Source organism: Apodemus sylvaticus, chromosome 12 (genome assembly GCF_947179515.1).
Source record: "Apodemus sylvaticus chromosome 12, mApoSyl1.1, whole genome shotgun sequence".
Lineage (NCBI taxonomy): Eukaryota > Metazoa > Chordata > Mammalia > Rodentia > Muridae > Apodemus > Apodemus sylvaticus.
The window spans coordinates 58,577,810-58,605,092 of NC_067483.1; the positions used below are offsets into that span (position 1 = coordinate 58,577,810).

General features: G+C 43.9%; 1 long non-coding RNA gene across 6 annotated transcripts in view; it reads right to left on the bottom strand.

Annotated features, from left to right (window-relative positions):
• Nucleotides 1-732: 732 nt before the first annotated feature.
• LOC127697187 (uncharacterized) overlaps nucleotides 733-27,283 on the bottom strand; it is a 62,441-nt gene continuing 35,890 nt past the window's right edge. For 5 of the 6 annotated variants that reach the window (XR_007980421.1, XR_007980419.1, XR_007980417.1 and 2 more), the window contains 4 exons: nucleotides 25,818-25,946; nucleotides 24,782-24,898; nucleotides 5,816-5,871; nucleotides 733-2,286 (listed from right to left, as the gene is read on the bottom strand). This is a non-coding gene — a long non-coding RNA (uncharacterized LOC127697187). The remainder of the gene's footprint in view (nucleotides 2,287-5,815; nucleotides 5,872-24,781; nucleotides 24,899-25,817; nucleotides 25,947-27,283) is intronic. The other variant, XR_007980420.1, reaches the window with a different exon arrangement.

The window sequence follows — 27,283 nt, forward strand, 5'->3', positions numbered from 1 at the left end:
TCTTTCCAGCTTCTGGCTATTATAAATAAGGCTGCTATGAACATAGTGAAGCATGTGTCCTTATTGCATGCCGGGGAATCCTCTGGGTATATGCCCAGGAGTGGTATAGCAGGGTCCTCCGGATTTTTTTTTTAACAAGCTGACACATTTATTTTTGATGCTTCTTTTCAAGTTAGTACATTTTTTGCAAGGCTGGTATGAGCAAAATACATTTGCCTATGCTACTTGGAAAAAAATGCTTGACTATTTTGAGCTGGATGTAGTGGCACATACCTTTGATCCCAGCACTTGGGTAGTAGGAGAGTCTCTGTAAGTTTGAGGTCAGCCTGGTCTACACAGTGAGTTCCAGGACAGCCAGAACTACACAGAGAGACCCTGTTTTTTCAAACAAAATGATTAGCCATTTTGACAGTGTTTTCATGTATTCTTAGCCCCCCCCCCTTGATTTCAATTTGATTTGTAGGCCTGTATTTGCAGTGCTTTGGATGAGGGAGAAGCAGGATAGTAGAGAGCTCTTTAATAAAAGAAAGCCCTCCAGCAAGGCAGAGCCTGAATACTCATCTATTGAGGGATAATTCCTGTTTTTCTTAAGTCACTTGTTAATCTAATAAGGGTTTTGGAAGTGTCATGCCCAGATTTCTGAGGAACTGCCAGACTGATTTCCAAAGTGGTTGCACCATCTTGCAATCGCAGAAGCAGTGGAGGAGTGTTCCTCTTTCTCCACATCCAACACCTGCTGTCTCCTGAGTTTTTGACCTTAGCCATTCTGACTGGTTTGAGGTGAAATCTCAGGGTTGTTTTGATTTGCATTTCCCTGATGATTAATGATGTTGAACATTTCTTAAGGTGCTTCTCAGCCCTCCAAAGTTCTTCATGTGAAAATTCTTTGTTTAGCTCTGTACCCCACTTTTTAATGGGGTTATTTGGTTCTCTGGGTTCTACCTTCTTGAGTTCTTTGTATATATTAGGTATTAGCCCTCTGTCGGATTTAGGGTTGGTGAAGAACCTTTCCCAACTTGGTGTAACTCTAACCAAACAAGTAAAAGACATATATGGCAAAAACTTCAGATCTCTGAAGAAGGAAATCGAAGAAGACCTCAGAAAATGGAAAAATCTTCCATGCTTGTGGATTGGCAGGATTAATATAGTTAAAATGACCATCTTGCCAAAGGCAATCTACAGATTCAATGCAATTCCCATAAAAATCCCAACTCAGTTCTTCATAGAGCTAGAAAGAGCAATTCTCAAATTCTTCTGGAATAACAAAAAACCCAGGATAGCTAAAACTATTCTCAACAGTAAAAGAACTTCTGGGGGATTCAGTATCCCAGACCTCAAGCTTTACTGCAGAGCAATAGTGATAAAAACTCCATGGCATTGGTACAATGTCAGGCAAGCAGATCAATGGAATAGGATAGAAGACCCAGAAATGAACCCACACACCTATGGCTACTTGATCCTCGACAAAGGGGCTGAAAACATCCAATGGAAAAAAGATAGCCTTTTCAACAAATGGTGCTGGTTCAACTGGAGGTCAGCATGCAGAAGAATGCGAATTGATCCATCCTTATCTCCTTGTACTAAGCTCAACTCCAAATGGATCAAGGACCTCCACATAAAACCTGACACACTGAAACTAATAGAGAAGAAACGGGGGAAGACCCTTGAGGGCATGGGCACAGGGGAAAAGTTCCTGAATAGAACACCAATAGCTTATGTTCTAAGATCAAGAATAGACAAATGGGACCTCATAAAACTACAAAGTTTCTGTAAGGCAAAGGACAATGTCAAAAGGAGGACACATTTAAGCTGTCCAAATGCAGACACTTTCCTAGCTGCTGCCCCACTTGGTACACTGGTTTGGGAGGGTCCTTTTATCCACGCTCAAGCTAAAATACTGACAAATCAGAACACCAGAGTTATACAACTAGCTAAAGCCAGGGCTAAAGAGCAGGAGCACTTTAGTGGAGGAGTGCGCAGAAATACATCCTGCCACCCTGCACTATGCCCAGGCTGTGCTGTTCTGTTGGTTCTCCATGTATTTCCTTCGGAGATTGTACCACATCCCTTATAGTCAAAGCTGAAACTTCTGATCAAAATGTTGCAAACACTCAGAGATCAAAAGAAGGTTTTCAGTGGCTCAACCATCCAGCAGTGATGCAACCCCCACAATCCCTGTCCCCAAAACAGAGTGGAACATTTGGAAACGGAGGTTTCTTCAAGGAACCATCATACTCCACCTTTTCAGTAAATTCAGTCTGCTTTTGGAGCTGGTCCAGAAAGAAACTGCAAGGGAAAGAACTGAGCATCGGAGCAGCCCTTCGTTGTCCTTCAGGAGAATCCGCCCCAGACTCCATGTTCCACATAAACAGCTTAGCAATAGCATCCTAGTAATCTGCTTTTCCAATTTTATCAATGAGACTGTTGGAAACGGATTTTAAAAAAGGCTTCAGGTTAGAACATAAAGGAGCCTGCTACCAATGCTATCAAGCCTGCCAGCCTGAGTCCCATCCCTGGAACCCACATGATGGGAGCAAAGACCAATTCCCAAAAGTTGTCCTCTGACCTCCACATGCACACACACATATACCACACTTGCACACACTCACACAGATGGACATATGCACACTCACATATACATACCAATGATAATGTAAAATAAAAATTTTTACAGACGGCATAAATTAAACAGTACAGCAATTTATTTTGTCCAACCCTCCCCACCCCCATCTCATCACGCAGGCCTGAGTGACTCGGAACTCTGTCATCTTCCTCAGCCTCCTGAGTGCTTCAATTACACCTTTGCCCTGAGTGGCTTTTCTACTGTGCAGGTGTCCGCTCAGTGATCTCCTTTGTGGCCAAGGTCTCCTTTGTCTTCAACTCCCCTTGACTGTGCAGTCTGCCTCTCCAAAGCTAGCTACATTCTCAACTACCGGTATGAATAATGAATTTGGAGAACTATGGGGAACACAGTTCCACTCATAACTCTGTCCTCAGCAAGGATTGGGGGGGCAAAGCTCTTTGCTTAGTGAGGGATGACAAATGTGGGCTTTCTTTGAAGAGAAAGGGTCTTGGCATGGAAGAGATGGTCAAAAAAAGGAGAAAGCTGCCCTACTCTAAGTCAGTAGCCAGGGGGACTGACTTCAACAAGGAGAGAAACTTTGAACCCTGCAAGAAACAGCCCAAGGTAAGGAAGATGGCCTCCATCATCATCAGATGGTGAACCATGCAGCCAGATACACGGGACTCTGAGCAGCAGGCCTTGAGTAAGCCCGGCCAGGACTGCCCAGGCTTGAAAGCCCAACCTAGTGACTCATCTGCTGTTCTCCCAGGCCCAGGAAGAGCATATAGTGTTAGTTAATATGGCGGGTATTGCCTTGGTTTCTTATCTGAAGCAGGCACACAGTACTTTTTTCCTTTGTTTGTTTTAGTAACACCAACAATAACAGTAACTACATAGCTCATCGGATACTATCTTGTGTTGTCACTATTTAAGACAGAGAGAAACTGTAGCACAGAAACATTAGATTAATTTACCTATGGCCACACAGTTAAAAAAAGAAGAAAACCTAGTATCTGAACTGGGAACTTGGACTATGGAGCACTAGGCTTCGTCCCTGTTTTGAGCTGTCTTTGGGAGGGCAGCATGGTTTGGCTAGCACCCCATAATGAGAACGTTCAATCCCTGGCTTCATACTCTTAGTGCCCTAGTCCCATTGCTGTGACCAGGGGCAAGTTAATCTCTCTGCACTTGGTTGTCCCCTATTCAAAATAGGGATAATCCATGAAAATTCTAACCACAGTTACAAATATCATTGTTCTGTTTCTTTTTCTTTTCTGAACGGCAATGACTAAAGTTACATCAGCTTGTGCTAATGAAATTCTCTTGAAAATAAGTCTTGCTTCACAAGTGTACATTAATTGGTACTTCCAATTTTAAATTATCCTTGGGGAGGGGCCCTAAAGAGATGACCCAGAAGTTAAAAGCATGCACTGCTCATCCAGAAGACATGAGTTTAATCTCCAGAGCCCATGTCGGACAGCTCACAAACACCCGCATCTGTGGCTCGAGGGAATTGAACACCCTCTTCTGGACTTTGCAGGAACACACAGGCATGTGGCATACGCACTGAGACACACACGCAGGCACACAGACACACAAAGACACGTGGGAAAAAATAAGGATTTAAAGAAGAAGCAGGGGGGCTCTGCTTCTCCTTTATTCTTCAGCAAACACATAACTCAGGCTCCTCATTTTTACTGCCTTCAAAAATCACTTCTGATTGCTTATTAACGTCATGTCCTCATTGACCCCTGTGGCAGAAGTGTCTCAATCCCTTCGGCAGGCTCCATGGGCAGTTTGAAATTCATGTTTAGTCTCTTGCTCAGGTTTAAAGCAACAGTTTTCATACACTGGTCCTTGTAAAAGTTTCTGGAGGCCTCAGGGTACAGGTGGTAATTCTGCAGGGATTGCAGGGATTCTTCTTGGGCTGGGCTGGGAATGTTCATAGCTGATTGGCAGGGGATAACACTCTACCTCATTCATTACTTCTTAAGAGATGTTACTTGTTTGCCTGGGTTGTGAGTCATGTACTAATCCTTTCCATCCCCTGCTTAGGGATTTTAATTAAAGCACACGACAGTGGACAACTTTGATAACTCAGCTGTTTCCTAGGAAATGGCTTAAGAGTGAATGAAAATGGAGGCTGGGACTCGCCCGCCATGTTACACAGTCAAGCAGTGATGGGGAAGCAGACAGAGAAGCCTGCTGGGTCTTCCCTGTGCATCATCCAGAACGTCTCTATGAATAATGGGCAAGATGGAAATTCTTTCCTCTGGCTGTGACCCTCCATGCTCCAGACAAGGAGCACCTGCAGCTGGGTGCTGCCCATTTGCCTAGAGCAGAACTGAAGCTCAAACGCAGCATTTTCTTATGACCCTAATCCCATGCTCTGAGTGCCATACAACTGTTTCCTAACTATCCAGTCAGCAGACTTTCACTTATGGCAATGCAATATATATATATATATATTGCATTGTGTGTGTGTGTGTGTGTACATATACAATCCATACAACATACAAGTCAGCTCCAATTAACAGGATTTAGGAGGCACTGATTGATATTGGTGTAAATTCACTACCTCTGTTTAAAATGCATTTGTGGTTAAAAGCTTCCCTTACTTGAGGACGTTTTGCTAAAACTGAAATAGAGAGGGGGGTTGTAAAATTACCAAAATTATGTGTGTGGGAAACTGTTCAAAAATTAGAAGTTTTTTATGATGATTTTTTTTTAAAGAATCTGAAAATGTAAGAAAGACCTTTAAGGAAGGGAAACAGGCTAGGGGAAGCAGGTAGAAAGAGGAGGGGGACAGAGAGGGTAGAAAGAGGGTGAACAGGATCAAACCACAACAAATGCATCTATGGAAACATCGTAGTGAAGTCCCATTCATTTGTACAATTAACATACGATAGTCATTGTGATTTTTAAAAGGTTTATAAGCCAAGCGGTGGAGGCACATGCCTTTAATCTCAGCACCCAGGAGACAAAAGCAGGCAGATCTACAAGTTTGAGGACAGCCAGGGCTACACAGATAAACCCTGTCTTATAAAATTAAATTAAATTAAATAGTCTATAAACCTGATATACTATGGAAACAAAATATCCAGCTTGAAACATGAGGCTGAAACAATACACTCTTTTTAAAATAATAGCTGTGAAGCTAGAGAGATGCCTCCCTGGTTAAGAACAAGTACTGTTCTTAGAGAAAACCCAAATTCAGTGACCCAGCACCCAAGTCTGACAGTTCATAACTACCTGTGCCACCGCCTCCAGGGGTCCTTCTTCTGGGTTCTTCTGGGCTCTGAAGGCACCTGTACACATGTGAACACACACACAGACACGCACACAGACATAAATAAAAAAATTTAAACATGCTTTTTAAAAAAGGAGTAAAAATAACAGTAGTAAGCACTACATAATGGTAACACACTTCTAATGGCAGCATTTGGTAGACTGAGACAGAGAATTTCAAGCCCAAGGTCAGCCCATGCTACATAGCAAAACTTGTTACTAATTGGATAATATAATGATCTAAAAGAATGATAATAATTTGGGGAGAGGTTCCTCAAGACGTAGAATTACATTAAGTTAGCCCCTCCAATGAATCCACCAATGAATTCATAAACCTGTCAGGATTAGATCCTCATGGTTGTCCTGTCATGTGAGAACAATATTAGGCTAATAGAAAAACCATGGCTCCGGCGACTTATCAATGTGACACGGGTTTTTACGGTGAAGACAGGGTTTGAACCCAGGTTCTGTCCTAGCTCTTGAGGCCAGGTACTTAGCCTCGGCCTGCTGACTTCTGGAAAACTGTGACAACTTTGGTAAAGCCTCGCCTAGACATGCGGTTTCATGAAACACAGTCTTCCGAGATCTCAAGACAAACATCTGTTAAATTAAAAACATCAAGGAAGCTGAAGTCCACCAAGGTCGGGCAGCAGACAGGGGACAGCATAGGACCCGGCTTTCAACGACTCTTACCTTAAAAACCCGGTTCTAAGTATTTAGTGTTCGTCTCTCATGTTGGTTCCTTTTGAAGTTACTCATTTAATGGCCTCCGTGCTTAAATGAAGCTGGATTCCTTAAAACTCCACGAATTCACGCATCCTCGCTCCATCCCGGAAGTTGCCTTTCTCATTGGAATTGCCCTAAGGACTCTATGGAGTATGGCCATATATTCTTTACCGCTCCCACCTTAAGTAGGTGGTGTCTATCTTCCCACCTCCTTGGATCTGGGGTGACTTTGTGAGTTGCTTTGGGTCACGGGATACAGCAGAAGCAGCATCTCGTGACTCTCCCCCGCCCCAGTACACTCCCACCCACCCCCCACCTCCATCCTGGAAGCCCTGCAGCTTCTGCTTTCACTCTCTATGAAGGAAAAGAACCTCACACAGCTGCCACGGGAGCAAAGCCATCTGTGGTCCAGCAGCCAGCAGCCGCAAACAGTGCAGACCAGAGATGAGCCACGGACCATCCTTCTGAGCCCTGACTGAACTGCCAAACCCAAGAACAGTGACCGGTAGATGGCTGTGCTCGCAATTTTAGAGGAGGCTTGGGACATAGCACAGCACTAACACATGGCGGTTTATCCTTCCTTCCCAGAATGCCCACTACACACTTGTTAACTGGGATCCAAAAATCACTACAGGGAGCTTTCCCAGATGGGAAAAGTCAGCCTCCTACACAAACGTAGCCTTCCTCAAAGCACAGAAGGTGGGCCCTGTCTAAAGTGGTTCTGGGGGCAGGAAGACCCCTCCCCCTCCCCCCTCATACACGCATGCGCACACACAATCTTCCCCACCCGAAGGAGATGCCCCGGACTTTTAAAAGCTCAGTTACTTACAAAAGAACATAAATGTCTATATCATTTAGGCTTCTCTTGTTGTGGTAAATATCATGACCAAAAGCAATTGGGGAGGAAAGAATTTACTTTACCGTGCAGCTTACAGTCCCTTGTGAAGGAAAGCGACCTGAGGCAGATGCCACAGGGGAGTCCTGCTTGCTCCTCACGGCTTGCTTTCTTAACCTGCGAAATCTTATACCATCCTGCCCAACCTGCCAAGGGGTGATGCTGGGTTGGGCCTAGGGCCTATCCATACCAATCACCAATCAAGAAAACACCCCCACAAGCTCACCTACAGGCCTATAGTGGAGGCATTTTCTCAGCTGAGGTTCCCTTCTCTCAGAAAGCCCAGCTTATACCAAGTGAACAAAACACTACCCAGTACAATGCCCATTGAAACTTTGATGGGCATTAAAGAGTCACTCACAGAGAGAACACACTTGTGGTTTTGATTTTGCTTTCAATACACACACACACACACACACATATACATACATACATACATACATTATTTATACACACACACATACACACAGAGAGAGAAATAGAGTATGACTCTAATATAAGGTTGTAGGCCTGCATACCCAGGCTTTGCACAGAGGTCTCTGACTGGGCCTGGGCCTGGGTGTGAGAATTCTGGCAGAGGGAAGAGGGTGGGAGCAGGAGGGAAAGTTGCTTCTGCCCCCACTGCAGCTGATTCCACCTCCATCTTCACCACATCACCATCACCATCTTGGTTACCCACACCCCTGCACTGAATAGGGTCAGGCTGGGCCAATGAAATGCCACCTAGCCAGGGAGGAGTGCAGCAGAGCAGCTGGTGGTGTTTTGGGAGAGCAGACCTCTTTCCAAGTGTTATAGCTCTTATGACAGAAGCTCTTGGACAACGAAGAAATTCTCGCACACCTTTAATAATAGTCTATAGGATTCAGGATAGGGTTTATATATAGTTTGGGGGGGTGATTCGGGGTTTAACAGCAGACACATCTCATTGGCTTGGACTGAGAGCTTGGGGAAACCTTATTTGCATGTGGAAAGGCTCGGTGCTGCTCCTACACACTGATAGCTGAACACCTCTCCTGCAGGGGTCTGTGGGGCTGTAGCTGCCACAGGAGCTAGTAGCCCAGGGAGCGAGACCACCGAACTCCTTCTGTCCCATGCAGGTGGAAGCCACCTACCAGGTCACTGGGGTTCAAGGTCGACCTGAGAACAGGCTGTCTGTGTTTAGCTCATCTCCTGACATAAGGCGGTATGTGCATAGGGTGGGGGAGTGTTGCTTAGGGACTGAGTCAACTTGCACATATGCCTTTATGGAGATGCATGAAATAATTACATATTAGACTTCAATACTTAATTAAGTCTCTTTAAGAGTCTTTTGTTGGACCTAGCTCTAGATTGCAACTATCAAGTCCCAATGAGCCTGTCTCTGCCCTGGCCCAGCACTGGGGTTCCAGACTCCGTTGTTAAGACTTATATCAGGCCTTATATATGGGTTCTAGGAATCTGAACTCTGATCCCCATCCTTGCACACCAAACACTGTCACAGGCAGAGCGATCTCGATTTGAATGTGCGTGTTTAACCATAAAGTTGTTAGAATTTATCCCAAGGCAAAAACAGTCATTCACTGCCAATACAGTCCGTGTTTTGTTCCTCTTTCCCAAGTGCACACTTGTGATCAACACAGGGTATCCATTTCTAATGCTGCTTTCAGGAAAGTTGGCTGACAATGACATCTACAGTTTTCATTGTGGGGAGTTCCCCCCACTTTGGTAAATTTATTCTCTCCTTTCAAAAAAAAACTGACAACAACAATCATGTTCGTTTATTTAAAATGGGAGGGTCATTGGATATGTGTTCACTCACATTGTGAGTGCATGTACCAGGGGGCAAAGGTCAATGTCGGAAGTCTTCCTCCACAGTTGTCCATCCTTCTCTTCTGAAGGCAAGTCTGGAGCTTATTAATTGGCTAGACTGGCTAGCCAGTGAGCTGTGACATCCACCTGTGTCTGCAGGCACACACACACACACACACACACACACACACACACACACACACGCACGCACTAACACTTACAAGCCTTCTTTTACTCAGGTGCTGGGGGTTGTCATGCCTACACAACATATACTTTATCATCTGCATCATCTCCCAGCCTCCAGTTTGAGGATTCTTGGGGTCACCTTAGGCTCAGGTCCCTCTCCTGTATAACATTTCACATTTTAAAGAGCTATAGAATTCTATAATGCAAGTCATTGTGGAATGACTCAAAGAGACAGCGACACCCTCTTTCTTCCCCAGGGTGGTGAATAACCTGAGACTAGATAGGCCAGGGACCCAGAGGAAAGCCAAAGATTGCTGTTCTGCTAAGTGGATATAGCAAAAACATGCTTCCTAACGGCATCCTGCTCTAATCGTAGAGCAGTGCTCTGCTCAGCCATCATAAAAGGAGCTCCCTCCTCAGCAGGTGGGAACAAATAGAGACACCCCCCCCCCCCCCCCCCGCAATGTCTCTGCCAGACATTAGGCAGAGAGTGAGAGAGCTTGGAACACTCAGCTCCAAAACAGATCCCTTCGTCTAATGCCTTTTCTCAGACTCCAGGACCTCTGCAGAAGAGGAGGCAGAAGGAATGCGAGAGCCATGGCTCAGTGGTTAGGAGCACTGACTGTTCTTCCGAAGGTCCTGAGTTCAAATCCCAGCAACCACATGGTGGCTCACAACCATCCGCAAGGAGATTTGACACCCTCTCCTGGTGTGTCTGAAGACTGCTATAGTGTACTTACAGATAATAATAAATAAATCTTTGGGCCAGAGCAAGCAGAGGTCCTGAGTTCAATTCCCAGCAATCACATGATTGCTCACAACCATCTGTATAACTACAGTGTGTTCTTTTACATAAAGTAAATAAATAAATCTTTAAAAAAATGTGAGAGCCAGAGGGGATGGAGAACACCAGGGAACCCAGGCCTACTAGGCCCACTGTGGCTACTATAGGAACAAACTCACAGAGACTGCAGCACATGCACAGGTCTGTACCAGGTGGAGTCCTGTTGCTGAGAGGAGAACGACACGCTCCTACCCCTAACCCAGAAGCTATCTTAAACTAACAACCATTTGCAAATGAAAATTTTGTTTTTTCCAAGGAAGTTTCACTGAGGAAACAAACCACTCTCGAGGGTAGGCTACAGGCACCTTTAGGGCTTTTTTTAAAAATACACTTTATAGGTTCTTTGCTTCCTGTTTGGGGTTTTATAGTGTGTGTGTGTGTGTGTGTGTGTGTGTGTGTGTGTGTGTGTATGCCTTTGTATATGAATGTGTGTCTGTGTTTCTGTGTGTATATGTGTGTGCCTTTGTGTATGTATATATTTGTATGTATATGTGTATATGTTGTATATGTATGTATGTATGTCTTTGTGTGTATATGTTTGTATGCATGGCTTTGTGTATGTATGTGTGTCTGTGACTCTGTGTGTGTGTCTTTGTCTGTGTGTCTGTGTCTCTGTGTGTCTGTGTCTCTGTGTGTCTGTGTCTCTGTGTGTGTGTCTTTGTCTGTGTGTCTGTGTCTCTGTGTGTCTGTGTCTCTGTGTGTCTGTGTCTCTGTGTGTGTGTCTTTGTCTGTGTGTCTGTGTCTCTGTGTGTCTGTGTCTCTGTGTGTCTGTGTCTCTGTATGTCTGTGTCTCTGTGTGTGTGTCTTTGTATGTGTGTCTGTGTCTCTCTCTGTGTGTGTCTGTGTCTCTGTGTGTATGTCTCTGTATGTGTGTCTGTGTCTCTCTCTCTGTGTGTCTGTGTCTTTGTGTGTGTGCCCATGCACTTTTATATGAATTTCTTGTGCTTTTACTTTGGCTCTTTTTCTTGCTTGATTGTTTTGACATATTCTGATTTGTTTCTTTTTTTATTTAACTTGCTGTATTTTATTTTACTTTACTATTATTCCTTAGAGCCCTGCTTGGTTTGGGTTTTTCCCCTAAGGAAAGAGAGAAAGTGTGTTGATCTTGATGGGAGGGGTTTGTGGAGAAACTGAGAGGAGTAGGGGAGGGAAACCCATAATCAGAATATATAAAAAACTTTTTTAAAGATGTATTTATCTATTATATGTAAATACACTGTAGCTGTCTTTAGACATCCCAGAAAACAGGTGTCAGATCTTGTTAAGGATGGTTGTGAGCCACCATGTGGTTGCTAGGATTTGAACTCAGGACCTTCGGAAGAGCAATCAGTGCTCTTAACCACTGAGCCATCTCTCTAGCACCAAAAAAAAAAAAAAAACAAAAAACAAAAAACAAAACAAAACAAAAAAAAAAAACATTTTCAATAAAAGGGGAAAAAAAGAATCTTTTTGTGGGGAAAATAAAATGTCCTTATCTGGTTCATATGGTGTTACATATCCTGTTGGACCTGGTCTACAGGTCCCAGTACCGGATACTGGATGGCTTGTCAGTTTGCTGACTTCTAAGTCTTCAGATATTAAGGCTGATTCTGAAAACATTTGCAACGTGGAGACAAAGATCCTGTCCTCTTCTCTATCTGCAACAGAGAAGTTCCGCAGGGTGGAAACCAGGCTGGCCACACCTTGGTTAGGCAACTGCTGAAGATTTCCTGGACACAGCAGGTTTGGAGGGGGCGGGGGGGGGGGAGCCTGGAGCACCCAGACCAGCGAGGATGGGGCAAGTATGAGCAGGAAAGGCCAGAAGAAGCCTGGCATCGTCTCTGTCTCACGGGGACCAGCCCTGCCCCTCCCGGATCCATCAAAGCCTCGCTGTGCATTTCCATGCCCACCCACACGCGACACAGCGTACCCAATGCCTCTCTCCCTGGCTTGCCTCTCGCTCCAGTAAGTTCCTGAAGCCACCCACGGTCGGAGACGTGGAGAGCAGCACAGAGAGTAGATTGCCAACAAGTCAAAATAAAAATGCCCTCAAATCAAGACACAAACAAAAAACAGCCTTGTAGCCATTGCCCTAGAGAAATCTTAAAAGCATGAAACCTTGACTATGGTCCTAACTCTGGAGCGCCTTTGACTGTGTGCGACTGTGTGCGGACTGCATCGGAAACTAGAAATGCACTTCCGGGACTGAAGAAGTCACTGGGACGTTTCTTTGTCCGCACCAAGGGATCGGAGATACTTGAAAGCCAGCAAAAAGAGGAGGAGTGGGGTAGACTACTGAATTAACTGGATAGGTGACACTAACTAGAGTCCTCTGGTCACTCTTCTAGTGACTTTTGTTGTTCAACCATCTTCCTGTGTCAGTTTTATGTACTTCTTAAGGATGGTTCTATTTTTTAGCATTACATCTTTGCCGCAGGACTTGTCAGAGCACATCCGAGATCACGGAAGAGACATTTGAGATGGTCAGAGTAAAGCCTCTGCCCCAGGGTTACATCCTCATCTTACCACACACAAATTTGCAGTGTGCAAAACACAACTCCCCGAGTAAGGTCTTCATCAAAGCAGCCAAGACATCGGAACCAGTAACTTCGCCGGCAGAAAGGCACCTTCTATAGGATTTTAAAAGGCTGAAACCGGAAGAACCGGAGAGAGGTTCAGGGCTTGATGCTGCTCCAGGCATTTGGCATTAAGATGTGTACATTAGAGATTATGGCAGAGACCTTCAGGAAGTATGCAGGAACAAATGGAACTGGTAACCAGGTTACCCGACACTTGCTTTGCTAAAGGGAAGAAGAAATGGGGTGGAACTGAGCTCAGGCAGGAGGTTAGACTGCGTGCCAACGAGGCAGGCAGAGCATCTGAGCTTAGGGAGAGCAAGTGCTCCAGAGGAGTTGGGGTAAAGCAGGGATTGAAAGTTTCCCAGGATGTCCATCTGCGTTTAGAGGAGTGTGTATTTGCTTACCGCCTTTTGTTTCTATTTGCACTACTGTTACCTATGGAGGCACTTGCCCCGGTGCTGTACTGGAAGGCAGGGGCTAACTTTTCTGAGCCGATTCTCTTCTTCCACCTTCCTTTGCTTCTTTTTCTTTTGTGTTGAAAGCAGGGCCTCTCTTGTTTCTTGCCCTGCTTTGTCCTGCAGGCTATCTGGACCTTGAGCTTCTTGAAGTTTCTTTTATCTCTGACTCCCCTCTCACCAAGAGACCACGGGTGCAGGCCATCATGCCTGTCTTTTTATGCAGATTCAGGGCTTGGGACTCAGTGTGTCAGTCTTCCTTACTAAGCAGACCCTCTCGCCCACTGAGCTGCCATCAGGTCCTTGTTGGCTTATCTCGGGACTAACTCCTAGCAGCTATCTGACTGGCACAGAAGCCAAGAGCTCTCCATTCGCTTTCACTTGTCTCTCCGACTCAAGGTTTGTTCCTGGAAAAGCTAGCTTGATCCTACTGTCCGGAGGCATCCATCAGCAACGTGGGAAAGACCAGAGCCTGAGCATTTCAGGAAAAGAATCTCACAGAAAGATCTGAAGGAGGCCCCCGTTCACAGCCCTCTCACTTTCTGTTCCTCAAGCAATTGCTCATCTTTTTATTTTTAATGTTAAGCAGAATTTTGCAAGCCAAAGGCATAAATAAAAACTAAAAGATGAAAGGCTTAGGAAAGAGTGACACACGCCTTTAATACCAGCACTCAGGAGCTGGAGACAGGTGGATCTCTGTGAGTTCAAGGTTAGCTTGGTCTACACAGGGAGTTCCAGGATAGCCAAGACTACACAGAGAAAACTTGTCTCGAAAAGTTAAAAAAAAAAAAGAGAGAAGAAGAAAAGAAAAGAAAAGAAAGGGAAAGAAACAAGAAAGAGGCAAAGAAATAAGCAAAGAAAAAAACAAACAAAAACAAAGGGAGCAGTAGAAAGAAAGAAGAAAGGGAGGAGAAAAATATTAAAAGACAACACTAAGGAAATCTTAGAAGTGTATTTCAAAGACAATTCAGTATCATTGGATCCCTTTTCATTAAATAAATGCCCATCGTTTCTGGCTTTAAAACTGCTACAGAGAGCCAGAAAGCCAAGATTTGTTTGTGTTAACAGTCAATGCTAATGGGCTAACTGAAGTCCTCTGCTTCACAAGGAGCCAAGGAGCATGACAGCACTCCCCTCCCCCCACCCCCACCCCCACCCCTGCCCCAGGGCTGTCCACAGGGGGGCCCAGCACTCATTTATACGTGGACTTAAACTTAGGCCTTAGGTGTTTGTCTTAAAGTGACTCAGCAAAGTGGCTTTTTTTAAACATAGGAGTTGAAGACACACAGTAAGAGAATAAAGATGAAAGCCCCTTAATCTTATGATGAATGTCATAGCTGTCCCCCAAATGTCAGTAGCTGCTACCTCACATCCCACATGTCTTCACAGAGCCATTCCCGCCCAGGGCTTGTTACAGAGAGGTAATTTTTTTCTATTCCAAAGGAGTACTGGATTATGACTGTAGGAGTAACAAATAAACCACTTACTATTATTCTTTTTTTGTGTTTGTTTTTGTTTTTGGTTTTTTATTTGTTTTTTGTTTTTTTTTTTTTTTCGAGACAGGGTTTCCCTGTATAGCTCTGGCTGTCCTGGAACTCAGTCTGTAGACCAGGCTAGTAGCCTCGAACTCAGAAATCCGCCTGCCTCTGCCTCCCAGAGTGCTGGGATTACAGGCGTCTGCCACCACCGCCTGGCTTACTATTATTCTTATTTTTACTAAATGCTAGGCAAATTCTCAATTCGATTGTATTAAATAGGTGCACATATCTTAGAAAATTACCATTATGCATTGCAGGTATGGCAGCCAATCTCTCTGGCCCGGGTTAGCTGAGGCAGCATCTGTGCATGGTGGGGTTATAATATTTGTGATATTGTTGTAAGGAATACAGGAGTTGTGTGTGTGGGGGGGGGGGTGTATGTGTTTGTTTGGTTGGTTGGTCGGTCGGTTTGGTTTTTTGGGTTTTTCGAGACAGGGTTTCTCTGTGTATCCCTGGTTGCCCTGGAACTCACTCTGTAGCTCTGACTAGCCTGGAACTCACAGAGACCCGTCTGACTCTGCCTCCTGAATGCTGGGATTAAAGGCGCACAGCGTCACACCCCGGCTAGCAATTTCTTAAAAGTTTAGTACTTTTTAAACAGCAATAGGGAGAACTCAAAAAAAATTATACTTGCTTTAAAGATTGTTTTGTTGTTGTTTTGGTTTTTTTTTTTTTAAACAAATGAGCATGTAAGTACTTTTGAAGTGTTTTAAATATTTAGTATCCTGGAAGATTTTTGGCTCTTGGAGGAATTCGTACAGATTCTCCCTCCTGGAGGTTTGGAACCAGACTGCAAGGGCGGAGATGGGTTCGCAGCACTCCATGGCTGCAGGCAGCTCGGTTGCACAAACCCTGTTTTCCCACCTCACACTCCTCCTAGTAATCTGCCAAATGGCTTCTCTTGAACTCCTGCTCCTTCAGATGACCTGACATCTCCTGGAACATAAGGGGAAGTCACCTCCAACTCGCGGCTCGCTCTTCCGTCTCCTACCTGAGCAGGGCTCCAGCTCATCCTACTCCTTGGGCCTCCTGGGGAATCCCAGGCCTCCCTTCTGTGATCATAGCACAAGCTCTAATTCTATCTGTGCTTCCTGAACTAGTGGGGACAGGACCCACATCCGGTGTGTACTGTTCTGTTTTCACATCCTATGGAGATCCTCTTCAGAACTGTGACTTGTGACGCAACGACAAATGAGCAAATTGATTTCAATAGGTTCCTGTGAGCTGTGGATTAGTCAGTTAAGTGCTTCTTTTTTTTTTTCTCAAATAAGCCATATATATTAGATCGTTTGGGGCTTTGGGGATGAAATATATTAAACCAATTGTAACGTTTCCTCCTAATACAGTAGAGAGTGAGAGTCAGTGTCTAAAAGCAGATCTACCAAAATACAAGGTTTTTACCCAGTCCCTGCTGTGCATCTTTTAACTACCGTTTCACCTCTGCAGGAACCACACTGAAGCTGTGCCAGCGGTGCACAGTGCCACGTGCCTGCAACTCCAGCACTAAGGGCTGAGTGCGGCCCAAGCAGAACAGACTGGAGGCTATACAGCAAGTTGTGGTCTTGCCTGGGCTGCACAGAGAATATCTGTCCCACAAAACAAAGGCGGCCACACCGGTTCTCACAACTAATAGAAGACAAGGAAGGTCGGCCTGTGAATTTGTTGTGACCTTTGTTGCTCTGTAGAATATATTGTTTCTTCACATATTGTTTCCACGCTTGTTCCGCTTTTACGTTTCAATGTTTTTAATTTAGTTTTCAGTGTCTCTTTATGGGCTTCGGTTTTTTACATCATCCCTCATCATGAGGTCAAAAGGAACAATTATAAAGCGTAACCCTTGACAAGTTCCTCCTCTGACCCCCAGGACCGTGTTTGCTCCTTTTCAAGCCTTCTTTATGAAATACGCCTCAGCAGAAGCGCCTGCACAAATTTCTCAAAACGCCACACCCTTTAAAATGATGGCTTCCCGGAGCCTGTGGCTCAACCCCTGCACTGCTTTGCACAAGACTACAAGAGCCCTTCTATTAAAAGACAGACATCGGCCAGGCCAGCATCCTGTTGCCAATTCCGAGACCATAAAGTGTGGTTTACCTGCCTGAGATGTCCGCATAGGCTGGGAAAGGGACAGGATTGAAAAAAATAATAAACTATTATGTTCTTCCTTTATTTCAAAGACACACACACCACCACCACTTACTGTGCATCAGAGAGAGCAGAAACAGGGGTGACTTTGTAGTCACTGTACCTGCAGAACTCCTGTTAGCAAACATTCTCGCATGCAGAATCGCCTCTACTCTAGTGCCTCCCTATTCTGGTAATTACAGATTTACTTTACACAGAGAGAACTCTAGCTGGTGAAATGTTAAAGTTATTTGTTCCTCAAATGAATGAATGAATGAATGAATAAACAAACAAACAAACAAACAGAGTTTCAAGCTGGTCTGGTTGGTATGTGCGTGTTATCTTAGCTCGCAGGAGCTGAGGATCGAAGGATCAGGAGGTAAAGGCCATCTTCAACTCCATAGCAAATTTTGAACCAGACTGGGCTATATGAGATCCTGTTTCCACAAAAACAATAAGTAAATTTCAGGAAAGTTTAAATAATATTAATTTCATGAGTTTAATAGCTATAAAAACTAATAAAACAATGATACAAATAAGGACCCAAAGAGTGAGTGTTCAGGTGACCTGTTTGCCGGGACACTCTGGCTTCTCGCTTTCCCCTTCGCCACCAAGTCCTGTTCTCGAGAGTTACCTTTGTCGCAGCCACTCCCATTCACCATGGGAAATTCTTAACATTTTACTTTTTCTTAAACAGCTGAAGCTGTTAAATTGAGGTATAATTTATATACTGTGTGTCTTAAAATTCAGTGGATTTTTTTCAAGGATATTTACAGAGCCATTCACACTACCATCCAGGTTTAGAACATTTCCTAAGGTTCATGTTTCTTGGTTTAACAAGAAGCTTAGAGCTTAGCCTTTGAACACGTGTTCTCCCTCTCTCTCTCTCTCTCTCTCTCTCTCTCTCTCTTTCTCTGAGTTCACCTTGTTTCCACATTTTAAATACCAGGTATATCCCAGTGACTCCCAAATCCCTAACTCCACCTTGGGCCTCTCCCTAGATTCCAGACTCATCGCTTGGTGTCTAATAGACATCTCAAACCTGACATGCCTCGAACCAAGTTTTTATCTTTACCTAAACCTGTTCCTCCAACCGCCTTTCCCAAACCAATTAATAGGAGTTACCCATGGCAGTTGCTTGTGCCAACACCCTAGTGTCATCCTTGAGTCCTCGCTCTCTTCCAGCCCAGCGACCACCCCGTTAGAAACCCTGCTGACCCCACCCACCTCCGTACTACATCCACCCAGGATGCAGGTACTTCTCAAACCCTCACTGATGCTCGTGGGTCCCAGCTGCATCCTGGATTTCAGAGGTGGATCCTTTCTCATACCCTTGCTTCCACTATTGAACAGTGAGTGTCACTGCAAGTGCCCCGACCCTGTACTTATTCCACACAGATAGCTATAGAGACAGGAGCCAGCCTGATTCCTTTCACACTGAGTCAGCTCACATCATAACTCTAAGCAGGACTTTGGAATGACTTCTCATCCTCACACAGAGCAAACGCCAACATCTTCCCAGTGGCTCGCCAATCACTCACCCTCAGTTCCTGGTCTTCTCCCATCTCTCTGCTTCAGTCTCACTGGTTTCCTTGCTATTTCTCAAACATGCCTGCTTTAGCATCTTGCCATGAACACTTTCTTCTGCCCAGAAGACTTTTCCTCCAGGAAACTATTCTGCTGATCTCTATCTCCTATAAGCCTTTGTTCAAGTCTTTGTTCTCATAGGAGCCTACCTTCATCAAGCTAGTGTGTGTGTGTGTGTGTGTGTGTGTGTGTGTGTGTACCACATATGTCCCTAGTACCCACAGGGGCCAGAAAAGGGAACCAGATTCCCTGGAATGGTAGTTATAGATGGTTGTGAGTCACCTTTGGGCACAGGGAATCAAACCCAGGTTGTCTGCAAGAACAAATATTCTTAACAGCTGAGCTGTCTTTCCAGCCCAAAACCTTCTAAGAAAATAAATGTGTGACATCCTGGTATGAGATTTCTATAAACAAGACAAAAATATGTACAAACCAGAAAGAAAAATACTGGCATAGTTGCTGTAGTTATATTTAAAAGCATGTGCATAACAGACGGCCCAATAAGCAACATTAAAGATGTGACACAATCTAAAAGCTGCGACACATAACCAAAGGACTGATTTCCAGTGTCTATGTTTTCTTCAGATAACCATAAATTGGAAAAGAAAAGATAGTCCATAATGTAATCGTTTGACTATATCACTCACAGAAGGGGATATTTCCCTGAACCTAGGAAACATACTCAATTTACAACATGAATATACAACTGCAGTTATGGAGCCTAGGTCTGGAGGCACAGCTCAGTGGTAAAGCATTTGTTTAGCATGGGCAAGGCCTTGGGTTCACACTCTACCCACCCACCCCTACATCCCCACACAATTCCACACACACCCACACAGAAAGTTTAAGAAATCCTAATAATAAAAAGTCTCACTTGTAAGGATAAGTGGTAAATAAGGCTACTATATACCCCAACTGGGCTTTTAAACTGGGCTATTTCCTTTGGAGAACAATTTGTCAATAGTTTGTAAACCTAAGAGTACATAGATCCTAGACTCAAATAGATCCATTTTAAGGACTGTGACTAGATATCCAGATGTAATGGATCATGCCTAGAACCCCTCAGCCCCCTGCCACCCCTGCCTCCTCCCACATGAAAGGAGGCTGAAGCAGCAGGATTCCCTCAAGCCCTGGCCAGGCATGGCCACATGAAATGATCCTGTCTCAAAAAAGCAGAGAGAGAGACAGACAGACAGACAGACAGACAAACAGAGAGAACTACAAATGTTTCTATAGTATCTTTCATGTATTCATACACCATTGTGTGTAGACAAGATCATTGTTGATTTGTTAACAATCCTTGCCCCACCCACCCACCCAAAGGTAAGAATTTAAATTTCTATCAACAAAGATGATGTAGATAAGTTGTAATCCTATATGAGAAAACTTTCCTAAAACAGTAAATGGCAAATGTATAATTGTGAATTGGTTTTGTTTTGTGGGGTTTTATTAGATTTGTTTTTGTATTTTGAGACAAGGTTTCCTGTAGCGCAGGTTGGCCTCAAACTCCATATGTACCTGAGGATACGCTTGAGCTTCTGATCCTCCTGCTCCCAAGTGCTAGGCTTACACAGTTCTATCACACCCACTTTCACGCAGTGCTGGGGAACAAACATGGAGCTCTGTGCATACTAAGCAAGTAGGCATTCTAACGACTGGCCTACATCCTCAGTCCCCATAAGTGTGTAGTTGAAGAACTCAATGTTCAAGAGCATATAATAAATAAGATAATATTTTAGCATGTAATTATGTTCACTTTAGTGGTATAAGATTATTTCTAAACACACATCCATTTATTAAAAATATAAAACACAGACCTGGGAAAGACTCCATGTTTTATAGTAGATTACAAAATGATGGTGATTTTCCACCCTCCGACAAATAAACTCCCTCTCCGTATAACTTTACCATGTCCACCGGTCTATTTTCCCACCTCTTGAATGGATTGTTTCTGAGGGTTTTTTTTTTTTTTTCCACTAACAGGGTGCTGAGGGAGAAATAGTTTCCCAAGATCCCTGCACACACTTCTGCTCCACTCTCCTTCTTAGCCTCCTACTGCTGCCGTATAAATGAGTCTCAGTTAGCCTGCTGCCGACAGATGAGCAATGAACAGCCCAGACAGCCTCATTGCCCCAGTCTACAATCAACTAACTGGCAGCCATATGATTAAGGCTCCGCCAAAACAAACCAACAAGCAGACACCCTGCCCACTGACCACAGTCAACAGGCAGGCCTGGTAAGGCAAGCCTAGTCCTCCTATCAGTGGAGGAACCCTCTGACCTGTGGACTCCGGAGCAGTAATAAATGGTGGTTGTTTTTTAGTGACTCAGTTCCGGAAGTGGTGATGGTTCTCATATAGCAGGTTACTAAGGCTTATACCATTTTCAGAACTGTGATATCTAAGGAAATAGTATCACAGGGCAAGATCCTGTCACCTTTCAGACAAATTGTTTTTCAGTGCTAGGAATAGAAGTCAGAATCTTACTCGTGCTAGGTGTCTAGTTATGGTTACCGTTGCTGTGATGAAATGGCCGGGACCAAAGTCACCTTGGGGAGAAGGGGGCTTCCTTTTCTCACAGTTCCATATAACAGTTCATGTGCAAAAGCAGTGGGAGTGGGAATTCACTCAGGGCTGGAACCTGGAGGCAGGAGCTGATGCAGAGGCCACGCCACGGAAGGGTCCTGTTTAATGGCTTGTTCCTCTTGGCCTGCTCAGTCTGCCTTTATAAAGAACCAGCAGCCCAGGGATGGCTCCACCCATACTGGGCTGGGCCGTCCCCCATCAGTCACTAATTTTCTTAAAATGCCTTACAACCTTGCCTGCAGCCCAGTCTTATGAAAGCATTTTCTCAACCAAAGTTCTCTCCCCTCAAACAACTTCAGCTTGTGCCAACTTGTCATGAAACTATCCAGCACACTAGGTAAGTTGTCTACCATTGTCCTGCATTCATGTTCTAATAGATAATTCCATAAAGGATTTTAATGTCTCAAATGATTGTTAAATCTGCATAGTAGGGACTGGAAAGGTGGCTCAGCAGTTGAAAGCAAATATTGCTCTTTCAGAGGAGCAGAGTTCAGTTCCCGGCACCCACGTCAGGCAGCCCACAAGAGCCTAAAAGTCCAGTCCCAGGAGAACGCAATGCATCTGGTATCCAAGGGCACCCGTATTCAACTTCCATATCTGCCCACAGACACACAGACACATACTGGAAATTAAAACAGATCTTATTTTTAAATCTTCATAGTAGTAACCTGGCAGTCTGTTCTGTTGTTGTTCTATTATGGTGGATGCTTGTGATGCCCCCTCAGCCGTGTGACAAAGCAGGTGTCCAGTGTTTCCACTTCTTTTTAATACCATGTTTGTATGAATGCAGGAGACATGACTAAAAGGCTCTCCCCATCATTTGTTTCCCACGTGGACTGTCTACACAGAAACTTGGACATCCTTGCTGTTATGTAACTGACCTCACGGACCACAGTGACTCACACAGAGCGTGTATTTTGGTCACACCCCACGGTGTGGTAACTCATAAACAAGAGCTGGGAAAAAAAATAACAAGCCTTCAAGTAATCAGAACTTAAGAAGTGATTCCTTTCACGGAAAAAAATCCAATTTTAGCAGGAAACAAGCTGGCGTCAAATATTTTATTTAATTTTCAGATTGACTCCTCAGGTCGGTACAGGCTCTTACACTAATGTTCTCATGCTTAATATTAAGGGGGAGACGGCATAAGACTCCTGAAGACTGTATTTGTCAAAGACTAAGATAAATGGATTTTCTATTTGATTTTTATTTAACCAAAATGAAAAATATATAATTTAACTGTCATTCTGTCTCACTGAACAATGATGGTATTGTTGAAGTAGAATGTTTATTTTCATTATGTGAGAAATAGAATATTTAAAAAGCATTCATACCATAATAGAATGCAGAAATAGGGATTATAAATAATCTACTGGAAATTGAGCCTGTCCATAACTCCAACTCCTCTTGTTAAAAAAAAGATTTCCAAGGAATTAGTATGCTCCATTTTAATAGGACCCTTTTTCCCCTAAGCCACACAATTGAATCTAAGTAAAACATGTCAGTGCTCAAAATTTTGGGCCACATGATGAACACGCAATACCAAGACCCTCTGCCTTTACAGGTGGGAGTGTAAATGATCCCTTTACACAGAAAAGAATGGAGAACACTATGCAAATGTCAAACCAGGTGGCGAGATATGAGAGCAGACATCTGTAACCAAAGACAAGACCAATAGAAGGACTTAGAAGAGACCTTGAGAGGCAGACAGTAGGAGTGGAGAGGACATACTCTGAAATCCTACAAATTATACAACAGCCAAGGCAGTAGAGTCGGTCAAGGCTACATACTGATAACATAAATTAATTTTTTGTAAACAGAAGGGCAAGCTCGTCTTTTCTCCCCTACTCGTCATTAAACTTTCTTTTTTTTATTCAATAAATTTTTATTTACATTTGAAATGATTTCCCCTTTTCTAGACTCCCACTCCCTGAAAGTCCCATCAGCCCCCTTCCCTCCCCCTGTTTTCCCACCCAACCCTTCCCACTTCCCTGTTCTGGTTTTGCCCTATACTGCTTCACTGAGTCTTTCCAGAACAAGGAGCCACTCCTCCGTTCTTGTACCTCATTTGATGTGTGGATAATGTTTTTGGTATTCCAGTTTTCTAGGTTAATATCCACTTATTAGTGAGTGCATACCATGATTCATCTTTTGAGTCTGGGTTACCTCACTTAGTATGATGTTCTCCAGCTCCATTCTTTAAACTTTCTAATGATCCCTTTTCCTCTCCAATCCTTCTACCATCTATAATAATTAAGATGCAGTCTTATTCATTGGATTTTAGGTATGAGTTCTACTGTCTGGTGTTTTAAGACAGAGCTATATTCTCCTGGTTGGCCTGGAATTCCTTACATAGAGCAGTCTGGAACTGCAGCAATCTTTCAGCATCTGCCTCCTTAGTGCTGGAACAAGAGACATGTGATACCACATCTGGCCTAAAGGCTTAATTTTTAATAACAAGTGATTACAGAGTTTCAAAAGGTTGGGCCATTGGTCATGGGAGTCCAAGAGATGCCTGAAACAATATAGGCTATCAGTGTCACCCTTGGCTGTCTCTCAGGGCTTACACAGGTAAGGATTTATTGTTGAAGACGACATTCATATTGCACACAGGACTCAGAAGGCTCAAGCTGGATCCGACCGGAGAACCTCCTCCCTGGGCACTAGCTTTCATAGTGACTTAGAAATGCAAGCTTCCAACAGTCCTACCTACCTGTGATACCTAAGAACTAAAGAACAATCAGCATGGCCCTATATCATCCCTGAGTGGGCAATAGTGGGACTCCTTTTTTTTTTTTTTTTTTTTTGGCAATAACCAACACATATCTATTTGGATGTGAGACCCACTCAGCAAGAGGGAAGTCATGTCTTGTACTGGACACCTAGCCAACTATCCATGGATCTTAGGAAAGAACTTTATACCTAAACTTTACCAAACCTGCACAACTTCTAATTACATTTATCCTTTCATCTACAGATAAATATGTCTCATGCCTCATCAAACATACTTCTCTTTGAAACAAGTGGAGACCATTACAGAAAACTTCAACTCGTCATCAAAAGGCAGAGAACATCTGATCATGGGGTGTCCTAGCATCAGCTGCAATATCTACAACACAACTCCTACATCGAAAGCTCAAGGTACATCATAGCAGAAGAGGAGGGAACTGTAAGAGGCAGAGAACCAGTACATCTGCTGTGAGATTGCATTCCCTAGAAACCAGAAGTGGGCTTCAACCATATGGATGCCAAAACAAAACCGGAACAAGCACAACCCCAACAGGCAAGCTAACATGGAAAGGGGAAGAAAACTCATAGGGACCCCCAGCCATAAACAAAGAGAACTACAGCCAACCAAGAAACACTGAGAGTGGTATAAATAATCTCTCCCAGGCATAAGCCCCTAATTGGTTATCAACATCAATTAGTCAGTACAATCATGACACTAATTGACTGGCCAAGTTGTATTGATCTATACATATACATGTGTGTGTGTGTATGTGTGTGTGCATGTGTTTGTGTGTGTGTGTGTGTGTGTGTAGCAATAACAGTTAAAGGAAAAGAGGCCATGAATTTATGAGGCAAGTGGTAAATGGGACGGGTGGGAGGACAGAAAGGGAAGGGAGAACGGATTATGTTTTAACTTACAAAATGAAAACTTGCCAGGCAGCGGCAGCACACACCTTTAATCTCATCACTTGGGAGGCAGAGGCAAGCAGACCTCTGAGTTCCAGGCCAGTAGAGTGAGATCCGGGACAGCCAGAGCTATAAAAAAAATTAATAATAGGACTAAATCAAATATCCCAACATCTGAAAAAACAAAAGCCAAAAGTTTGCGACAATCATAGTGAAGATTGGGTTGATGAGATGGCTCAGCTGGTCACGGCACTTGCCACCAAGCCTCACAACCTGACTTTGAACCCTAGGATCTACAAGGTGGATGGAAAGAAACCACTCCTATAAGCCGTCCACGTGTGCTGAGGCATGAGTGTGAACACACCCGGGATATATAAATGAAATGTGATTTAGAAATTAAATAATAATAAAAGTGTAAACAAACAGGGCGGAGCTGGGAGAGGTGGCACATGCTGAGGTTGGGAACACCAAGATCCTTGTGTAAACAGTAACACTAGGGAAACCAGGCATGTTGAACACACAGCACGGCCTCTTCAACGAGAGAGGCAGAACCTGGTTTTCCACCCAGAAGACTGGGAGCAGAGGTGCTCTTGGGCCTGGTGATCTGTTATCTGTAGGGCCAGCCCATACCAAGCTTCCACAACCAGAACTGGAGATACCTAAAAGTCTAGATGGCCTTGGTGTTATCTGTACGGCCTGGTGCTCTCCCGAGCTCCCACAACTGGGACTGAGGGTGGCTAATAGCCCAGATGACCTCTTTGATATCTGTATGACTGAGTCCACACCAGATCTTCCGCTATGCCCTTAAGATAACACTGGGAGCATATCTCTAGAAACCATCTTCTTGGAGGAAGTAACATAAATCTTTAGAACGTCAATGTAAATATGCCTCCTTTTGTGAGGATTGTGTTTGTTCCAACAGTAAACTTTTCTCCAAATTGTACTGCATTTAAATATGCCTACAAAGGACTGCCCAATCTGACTTTAGAAGTTTGAACCAGCATCAACTAACTAAATCATGTTGAACCATATTTCCTCCTTGACTCACATGGACTGTTACTCTGCCAGCTCTGGTGTTTGCAGAGACCCTCACATGCCTGGATTCCCATCATTCAGGAGGTTGAAACAGGGGATCAGAGGTTCAAAGTCATCATCAGCTACTCAGAAATTTTGAGGCCTGTAATTAAATAGCAAGCAGTGTTATGTTTCATTCATTGAATTGTATGATCTCCTCTTTCAGTGTTATTTCTATTTTTATAGATAGGGAAACTGAAGCACAAATCTGAGCCGGAGATTTGGTCTCCCACAGTCTGAATCTAAAGCTTCTGTCTTCATCCTCCAAATCTCCTACTCTAAGTACACAGAGAAGCCGTGTGAGAAGCCAAAGAAGAAAGCATCACCATTAGCAAAATGAAGACAGGACTGAGGACAAACATATTTAGAGGAGGCATCGGCAGAGGCTACTAACCCCTCCCTCATCTGACAACTAGTGTGTTCACACTCAAACAGATTCAGAAAATTTTAACGTATCTCTCCCTCCCTTCAAAAAGTAGAGTCGGAGGAAAATGGCCCAATGGAATGAGTAGGCAAGATGAGGTAGATTAAAATATTCCAGATTTTACCATTTCCCAGGGCCCCCAGGAAGAGTCAGAAAAAAATTAAGGCATGGAACAGCCTGTCCAAGAAGCACATACAGCTCTCACGTGACTGGATGGTCTTTGTTACAGAACATCCAACAAACTCTCCAATGGAAGGGTAAAGCTCAGACCTTCCATCTGGCCTGCAAGTGATTCCAACCTCAAAGCCTCTACCTCTTCAGCACTCTCCAAATGGACGGGACATGGGGATGTGCAGCTGCAACCCAGAACCCCTGAGGAATGAAAGTTCGTGATCATCCTCAGCTACAAAAGGAGTTTGGGGCCAGCCTGGGGTACATGAAGCTTTGTGGGAAGAAAGGAGCTAGGTACCTCCAGCCCTGGCTACAGGTCTGTCTATTTTAAAAAAGAACATTTATGAACAAAGATGCTTTTCTGGACAGTATTTCAAAACTGTAGTTGAGTAAGTAAACATACTCTGTTTAATGGCAAAGTTCCACAAAAAGGTTTGGGATCTGGGTTTGGGGTTGAAGCTTTGGTAGCTGTAAATCCCAATCTAGGACCAGTAAGAATGGGCTGTGCATTGCCAAGGCTAAAGCAGCACCAGATACTGTACTCTGCTACCTTCTTCTGACATTCCGCCTTCAAGAATCAGGCCTGTAGCCTGACCGTTTTCCTAAAATTTAATAAATAATCTCTAAAAAGTTGATGACAGAGATGATTCTAATAAAACTTTTTTTATGTGAGTATGGTGAAGGATTATAAACTGGGCGTGACTTTCCCTTCCTCATTTCAGTTTCAGATGGTTATATAACACTGGGGCAGTATTGTCTTAAACTTTCTATGCTACCATAACCATTTTTTTCTACAGTCCTAGAAAGCACAGGAGTACTTAGCCTGAATGACTAAGTGCTTACTG